The following is an 8720-nucleotide window of genomic DNA, read 5'->3' as shown; positions in this document are numbered from 1 at the left end:
TCCATTAAAGCATTGAAGCCTCAACTCATAAAGACACTCTTTACCAGATGAACTGTAAGGTTGTCCAGCATTTGTCATATTAGGCAATTTGAAAGGAAAGAACAATTATAAAAATGAATGTAATTCTCGGTTGAAGAAAAGAAAATCCAGTTTTGCAGCAGGGGTGGTTAACTTTCCACAGATTAAAAACAGGTTTCACAGCAATTCTGCTGCTATAACATTCTACAATTAAAACATAAGAAGAAACAGCTCTGGTGCCAAAGAAGACAGTTGTGGGAATTAGTTTGTTTGGGGACAGGGAGGCAGGTTCCCCCTGCAGCATCAAAGGTTATTTTCTTTCCCCTAGGAACAGCACTGTTGCCATAAACGGTGCTGGTTTGCTTCCAACCCCCTTTTCTGAGCTGCTTTCAATTAGCAGGGATTATTAAACTGGAAATGTTTTAAACTGCTGCCGAAGCGGCTTTCCGGCCTTATGAGCTGAGGCCTCATGAGCGGAGCTAGAGGCATCACAATAAAAGCTGATTGATTAGGGAGGAAGGCACTGATAGCAACTGATGCCCAGTGTCATGTTCTATGCGTTTCACAGCCTTCTCTTCCCCCACCGAACTGTGCGTCTTCCTGGGGAGTTTGACTTTGGCTTCTCTCTCTGGTGCCTTCTGCAGCCTGGAGGCTCTCAACTTACATTTCAACTACCTGACCTGGGCCAGTCATATCTCCATGCCCCATCTCCCACCTGGACCCATAGCTAGGGTGGGCAGATGCCAGAGGCAAGGCTCTTGGATTTCTGCATGACTGGCCTTTTTCTCTTTGCAGTTTGATTGTCGGGACATCAGACTAACAGCGACAATAACACATCTCTGCAAAATATAGGCCACAGAGTGTTGGTGGAGGTAGAGGTGGGGGCAGGTATCTGTGTCTTGTTGAAGGGTTTCAAAGATGGAAGGCATTTCCCTAAAGTTTGATCGTCAATGACCTTGTCTTCTAGTGATCGTTCTTAAAGTTTCTTGTGTGCATACCTGATTTCTTCAACTAAATTAATTAATTTATTTGATAACACATAGTACTTGGTTAGCACTGTGCTACATTTTTAAAGGCATTTACTTTTTATGTTTAATTCTAGCAACAAATCCCTGATTTGTTGGTAGAATAGGTATAGTTAACAGCCCGATTTTACAGATGAGTAAACTGAGGCCTGTGGGTGGGAAAGGCTGACTTTAAAATGAGGCGGAACGCTTCACCACTGTATTGCTTCTTGCATTAAACCTGTTCCTGCTCTGACTGAGGGGGGTGGAACAGATCCTCTATTCCTCCCCAGGTCATTCACTACTTTAAAAAAAAAAATCATAGATTCTTTTAATACGTGCTGGTTGTGTGTGTCCAAGCTCTGAAGATGGTGGTGGACTAGTCAGACCAGCTGCCTCCTCTTGTTGGGACAGGGCTCATGCCCCAGCTCTGTTTCTGATCAATTTGCAAGGAGAATGCATATACCCACATTGCCACTTACCACGAGGAAGCTTGGCTTCTCAGCGTTGCCTAATTGCCTGAGTTGTAAAGGTTCAGCAACCCATCTTGTGTTGGGTGGACTGGAAAAAGGAGACGGGGTCTGCTTTCTGGTTACGCAGTGGGCTGCCTTCAAACCGCCTCCCCGCCCTCCCTTTTCTGGCAGAAAGGGGCTGGAGTGAAGGTGCGGGGTGGGTGTTGGGGAGTGGCAGAAAGCGGTTTCCCTAGGAGCGGGGCCCGGGGTGAGGCCGACCACAGTTATTCCAGGATTATGACTCAAAGCACACCAACAAGAAGCATTTATTACCTCCGAAGTAGTGCTGGCTCTGTAGTGCTGAATGGAGAGGTGAGGTATTGCAGCTGTTATCTTTTGAACTAACTGCTATTGCGTGTCCCATGACCAGCCGTGGCAGGGTTTTTGTTCCCATGAATGAATGGGCTATAAATCTGTCGGAGCTGACAGTAGCAGCAGCACTAGAGGGTGTAAAGAGAAAATGTGCAGAAGAATCTTGTGGTCTTTGCTTGCCTGGAAAATGAGTTCAATAAAATGGAGGTGATCAGTGCTTATTTATAGGGCAAACTGATACATCCAGCATTGGCCGTCAGAACCTAACTTAGTGTTTTCTCATTTACAGTCACTCTGTTGTAAAGCACATCTGTGCACCGAGGGCACTTGTGGAGCTTCCAGCAATTGCAGCGATGGAAGAAGTAGAGGAGACACTTGCAGATAAAGGGGTGTTTTCCTCTGTGTTTCTAAGCTTCAGGAGCCTTCAGAGGTAGCTGTCTGTAGAGCTGTAGTTTGAGGTTTGTAACAGGCAGGAAAACTCGAGGCCGAAAACAGTTCCTTATTTACATTTCAGTTTTGAGGGTGAATGGCAGGAAATGGGATAAAATTAATCGCCATTTTTCAGGCCCCCGAAACAATAAATTCCAGCAGCCATAAATTTGGAGCTGGGTTAAGTACTGAAAACAATTTATTGCTAATTTTTCCCTTAATTGCATTCCCAAGAAGAAGGGTTTGGTGCTTACTGGTGGCATTATTATATAAAAATTATTCGTTAGAAAGCGCAGTGAACAGTAAATCAGAAGCTTACCTGAAACAGGGTCAGGGTTCCTCACAATTCATCCTCGCCCTCACCCAGCCTGTCTCCAGCGAGGTCTTCAGGAAAGAAAAGGATCAGGGAAAATGCTCCCGCTGTCCCCTCACCCCTCCTCCGTGACACTGTGCGCAGATTAGGTGTTGATTCAATAAGATGCTTCACCTTCTAAAAGTGATAGTGTGAATCACGTGTGGAAGCAGAGGGGACATAATGGAACATCACTGCACGGCATCCCTGCCTCATTTAATTTGTTTTGAGGCTGCTAGCTGTGTCAGGCTAACTGCACTTGAGGCCAGTCAACAGCCTGACCCTGTTGGTGGAGAAAGTTGAAAGACAGTGGCATGGTGTCAGAAGCTGCTGGGATGAAGTCAACATCCGTTCCCATCTCCCCTTGGGAGAGCCATGTTCCAGGGTGAGCCTCCTCTGCAAAAAAGGACTTGTTGGGACTGGAGGTCTGAGAGCTGAGGCTGGCCTTGGGGACGAGAATCACTGCAAGTCATTTTACACTATGCGGGAGACTTGCTGTCCTTTGGTTGTTTGATGGGCAGACTTTGCTCAGATGGGGATGGTGAGATGTCATCTTCATGCAAATGCCATCTATGTTCCTTCAGGCCTACAGCAGGCCATGGGTGGGAACTCACCTGCTTAGATCAGTGTCCTTGGCATTTTACAGGCAAAGAGAGAGTGATGGATTTGCCATTCCAAACCAGCCATAGGTGGAGCCTGTGCCCATCGGAGAGCTCCTGGAGGTTGAAACTGCAATTCTGATGGCCATTTGGGGAAGAGCCAATGAGTGCCAAGTGTTTATGACATGACAAGTACATCTGCATCACGGATGGTGAGGTCAGTGGGAGCGGTTAGATGGAAGCTCTTCTGTCCCTTCCATAATGGTATCTGTCATCTCAGGCCGGCAATGGCTATGATGGTGGGAGGACCCCCCCCCCCCCCCCCGCCGCTGCTTGGGGCATGCTCCCACTGCTGGCCATGGTGGGAGAATGGCAGGAAGACTGTGAGGGAGGGGCAGGGCATCAGGGGCACTGACAGTCTTTCCAGGAAACTGACAAGATGGGGAAAGTACACACTTCAGGACCAAACAAAATGGCACATTCACAGTGTCCTTCCTCCCTCCTCCTCATCCCCCTTCCTCCTCCTCCCCCCTTCTTCTTCTTCTTATTCTTCCTCTTCCTCTTCCTCTTCTTCTTATTCCTCTTTTTTGACAGAGTCTCTCTCTGTCTCCCAGGTTGGAGTGCAGTGGCGTGATCTCAGTTCACTGCAACTTCCACCTCCTGGGTTCAAGTGGTTCTCCTGCCTTGACCTCCTGAGTAGCTGGGATTACAGGTGCCTGCCACCACACCTGGCTAATTTTTGTATTTTTGGTAGAGATGAGGTTTCACCATGTTGGCCAGGCTGGTCTTGAACTCTCGACCTCAGGTGATCCACCTGCCTTGGCCTCCCAAAGTGCTGGGATTACAGTTGTGAGCCACCATGCCTGGCCTGAAAATCCTCATCTTCCTTTTCAGGCCAGCCAAGGCAGAGGCTCACAGATGGAACTGCAGGCCACAGCATCACCCCATCTCTCAATCTTATGACAGCTAACTATCAAGACATTTCTGTAAAAAGAAATCATTAAATAAAAAAAGATACCTGCACTTTTATGTTTATTGTAGTACTGTTTAACCCAGTGTTCATCAACAAATGGGTAGAAAAAGTATGGTACATATACACAATGGAATACTATTAAGCCATAAAAAAGAAACCAAAATCATTTCTTTTGCAGCAATATAGATGGGACTGGAGGTCATTACCTTAAGTGAAACAAGCCAGAAACAGAAAAACAAATATTGCGTGTTCTCACTGATATGTGGGAGCTAAATAATGTGTACATGTGGATGCACAGTGTGGAATGGTAGACAGTGGAGACTCAGAAGGGGGTGGGGTGGAAGGAGGTGGATGATGAGAAATTACTCATTGGGTACTATGCGTGTTATTTAGTTGATGGATCCTCTAAAGCCCTGACTTCACCACTGCACAATCTATGCATGTAACATGATTGTATACGCACCCCATACATTTATACAAATAAAAAGATTATCATAAAAAATAAAGCTGGATATATAACCCCCCCAAAAGAAATTCCTGTAAATGAAGTGTGCGCCCAAGCTGAGTCTACGGCTTTCTATCATGACCAAGGAGAATTTCTCACACCTCTTACTTCCTCTTTCTTCCTTTCCCTGTTCCTGCCATCTCAAAACAAGACACCTTGTCTGGGGTTTGTTGGTATGAGCTAAGTGACCAGAGTGTGGGCAACTGAGGGCAAACATGAAAAATAAGGAACTGAACTAAAAAGATGAACCTGCTCACGTACGTTCATGGCGGTGCTATTCACAATAGCAGCTACATGGAACCAGCCCAGATGTTCACCCGCAGTGGATTGAATAAAGAAAATGTGGCACATTTACACCGTGAAATACTACATAGCCACAAAAAAGAATGAAATCCTGTCTTTTGCAGCAACATGGATGCAAGTGGAGGCCATTAGTTTAGGTAAATTAACACAGAAACAGAAAAGCAAATGTCACATGTTCTCACTTATAAGTGGGAGCTGAACATTGGGTACTCATGGGCACAAAGATGGAAAACAGACTACTGAGGATTACTAGAGGGGAAGGAGGGAGTAAAGGCTGAAAAACTACCTATTCGGTACTATGCTCACTATCTGGATGGCAGAATCACTTGTACCCCAATCCTCAGCATCACACAATATACCCATGTAACAAATCTTCACATGTACCCCTTGAATCTAAAGAACAGCAAGAAGAGGTGAGCCTGTAGACCCTGGGTGAGGAGCAAGGGAGGAGAAGCCTTGATTCCTGGCCTTCAGGAGGCTGAGCCGGGAGCAGAAGCCAGAATGAGTTCTTGCAGAGCTGGGGGTCGCGTGCAGTTTGCGGTAAGTCATTCTGACAGCAAGAGCTGTGGGGGTTCAGAGCCTGTAAAGAACAAAAGCAAAACATTGCTTTTGAATATAGGAGTAATACAAATTTGTTTTTGAACATTCAGAAATACAGGGAAGTTTCAAACAGAAAATAAAAACTGCCTGTAATCCCGCTATCCAGAGATAAACCTTGTTAAATTTTTTATGCATTTCTTTACAGGCCTGTGGGCATTTAGATGTCTTATTATTTTTTTCAAAATTGGGATTCAACTATACATATAGTTTTTATATCCTGTCCTTTTTTTCCTCCCCCTTAACATATTGTAAACATTTTCTACATCCTTGATGGTTTTCAGACTTTTTTTGGTTCGATTTTAAGAATTCACAGAGTTGCATTTTATAGATGTGTTAAATAAAAGTTACAGGAGGCTATTGTTTTCTACTAAGCTTCTGCACTAGGCTTCCACAGACCAGACTAAAAATCAAAATGGAGTTCCCCATGCTAACATGCTGTTACTGAAACACCAGGGGTTCTGTCTAGGCCCTGCTTCTCACCACATAGAAAGCCAGTTACTGAGAAAACAATTATTGCCAAGGGAGAAGGCTTTAATCGGGTGTTGCAGCCATGGAGATGGGAGGTCAGTCTCCAATTCCTCTCCCTGGCTGTCTAAAATTAGGGACTTATATAGCAGGGAAGAAATGTAACATGTGTTGGAAAACAGGAACTAGGGAATGGTGAGGAAGCAATCATGATGAGTGAGGGGTCTGGCATCTCCTTGTCTGGATGTGGTGATCTGGTGAGTTTCAATTCTTTCATACTTTTTGAGGAGTCTGGGAGTATTTTCCTGGGGAAGGAATTCAGATAAAACAAATGACCAGAAATACCATTTGAACCAGAAATCCCATGACTGGGTATAAACCCAAAGGAATATAAATCATTATTTTACAAAGACACATGCACACGTATGTTCATTGCAGCACTATTCATAATAGCAAAGGCATGGAACCGACCCAAATGCCCATCAGTGACAGATTGAATAAAGAAAATATGGTACATACACACCATGGAATACTATGCAGCCATAAAAAGGAATGAGAACATGTCCTTTGCGGGGACATGGATGAAGCTGGAAGCCTTTAACCTCAGCTGACTACAACAGGAACAGAAAACAAAACTCTGCATATTCTCACCTGTAAGAGGGAGCTCAACAATGAGAAAATATGGGCACAGGGAGGAGAAAAGCACACCCAGGGCCTGCTGGGGGGACGAGGGGAGGGAGAGCATGAGGACAAATATCTAATGCACGTGGGGTTTAATACCTAGATGACAGGTTAATAGGTGCTGCAAACCACCATGGCACACATTTACTTATGTAACAAACCTGCACGTTCTGCACATATATCCTGGAACAAAGAGTAAGATAAAATTTAAAAAACAAAACAAAACAAAAAACAAATGCAAGTTGCAGGCTTTAAGAGCAGAAGAGTTAGTATCTATGTTTATCTGAAAGCACTGTCTAAGGAAGTGTTGGATCTGTTTCAGTTTCCCAGTCACCAAAACTAAACTCAGTTGTTATCTGACCTTCTCAGAAATCGGGAGAGAGATAACAGCCACTTTCCCAAACAGGTCTGTTTCAATCCTCAATCCGCATGATAATGAAGTTCCCTCTGCTTTAATCCTCACACAAAAAAGGAAGCCTGCAGTAACCTGATATTAATGAATCAGTTATTTTTCTATTGTTCTGTCTAAAAGTAACGAATCCTCTCTTTGTTCTTTGTTTCTGCTTTCTTCAACCTTCTCTGTCAATAAAGCAAATTCTGAAGGGCTCACTGGATCACTCATTCTGTGTTTTGGAAAAAAGTGTTGCCTGATTCTAGAATTGCAAATTAAGCCAATTGAGCGCTTTAAACTCATTTGTTGTGCTATTGTCTCTTGAATACCTCGGGGGTTACGGATGTCCACTCTTCTCCACCCACCCATTACACATTTGAAACTCTACATATAATTTTGACTTCCCCAAAACTTAGCTGCTAGTACTTACTGCTGACTGGACTCCTTCCAATAACGTAAACAGTCACTTAATACATATTTTTAATGTTACATGTATTACATGCTGTATGCTTACAATAAAGTAAGCTAGAGCAAAAATGTTATTTGAAAAGTCATAAGGAAAAGAAAATGCATTTGCTGTTCAGTAAGTGGAAATGGTTTATCACAAAGGTTTTCATCCCCATCATCTTTCCATTGAATAGGCTGAGGAGGAGGAGGAAGAGGAGGGGTTGGTCTTGCTGTCTTGGATGGCGAGGTGGAAGAAAATCTGAATGTAAGCGGACCCAAGAAATTCAAACCCATGTTGTTCAAGGGGCATTTGCAGTTTTGTCTTTTGACAGATGCACCATGTTGTCCAACCATTTCCTTTCTGGCAAACATGGAGTTGCTTCTGATTTTTTCACATTACCAGTGAAGTTGTGGCCAGTGTTTTTTTACCATGGATCACTGGGTGCCCTCTGGATATTTCTTTATGGTGAAGTCCTAGAAGAGAAAGTCCTAGGGAGTGAGGCCCCTTTATTTCGAAATATTTGTCCCCCAAGTAAGGTTGGCTCTGTGAGCTTTGTGGGAGAGTGACAGCCTAGATTTCCAAATAAGAGATAGCCTCTGCAAAGCTGTTTGTTTGATAGATCGAAATATTTAAAATGGGAATTTCTTTTATGGTGGAGGTTGAATACATTTCCATATGTCTCTTGTGTATGTGTATTTCTTCTCTCATGCATTGTTTATTTGCCCACTTTTCTCTTGAGGATTAAGTCTTTGAAAGCGCTCTTCACAGCAGAAAGATATCAACTGTTCAACGACTTGTCCCTCTTTGGATGGGGTTGAAAAAGGAGATATGGGGGGCTGGAGTTTGAACTAGGCCTTGAGTAGTTGTGAGCAGGATTTTGATAGCTGGATCCTAGGTCAGTCCAAAAGGCATCTTCTTAGGTGAGCCATGAACAAGAATACACTGAGGAAAACCATAGCCTTACTTTGTACATTTAAGAAAGGAAGTCGAGTGAACAAGGGCAAATTATTTTTGGTCTTGGTCTCTGCCGAAACTAACATGCAAGGAACCATAAATATTTACTTATCTGTGAAAGGCAGCATGCTGGCAGCATTCTTGGAGAGGTTCTTCATTAAATAAAACCAGACA

The 8720-nt window shown here is 43.9% G+C and overlaps 1 long non-coding RNA gene across 1 annotated transcript; it reads left to right on the top strand.

The window, feature by feature from the left end:
* The first annotated feature begins 584 nt into the window (after positions 1-584).
* LOC108530594 (uncharacterized) lies at positions 585-4229 on the top strand. The gene is made up of 4 exons (XR_001885889.1): positions 585-3012; positions 3274-3443; positions 3821-4031; positions 4121-4229. It is a non-coding gene; the product is annotated as an uncharacterized LOC108530594 (long non-coding RNA).
* The last annotated feature ends 4491 nt before the right edge of the window (positions 4230-8720 follow it).

This window comes from Rhinopithecus bieti, unplaced genomic scaffold (assembly GCF_001698545.2).
Source record: "Rhinopithecus bieti isolate Rb0 unplaced genomic scaffold, ASM169854v2 scaffold_7509, whole genome shotgun sequence".
Classification (NCBI taxonomy): domain Eukaryota; kingdom Metazoa; phylum Chordata; class Mammalia; order Primates; family Cercopithecidae; genus Rhinopithecus; species Rhinopithecus bieti.
This window is presented reverse-complemented; position numbering and strand designations above follow the sequence as displayed.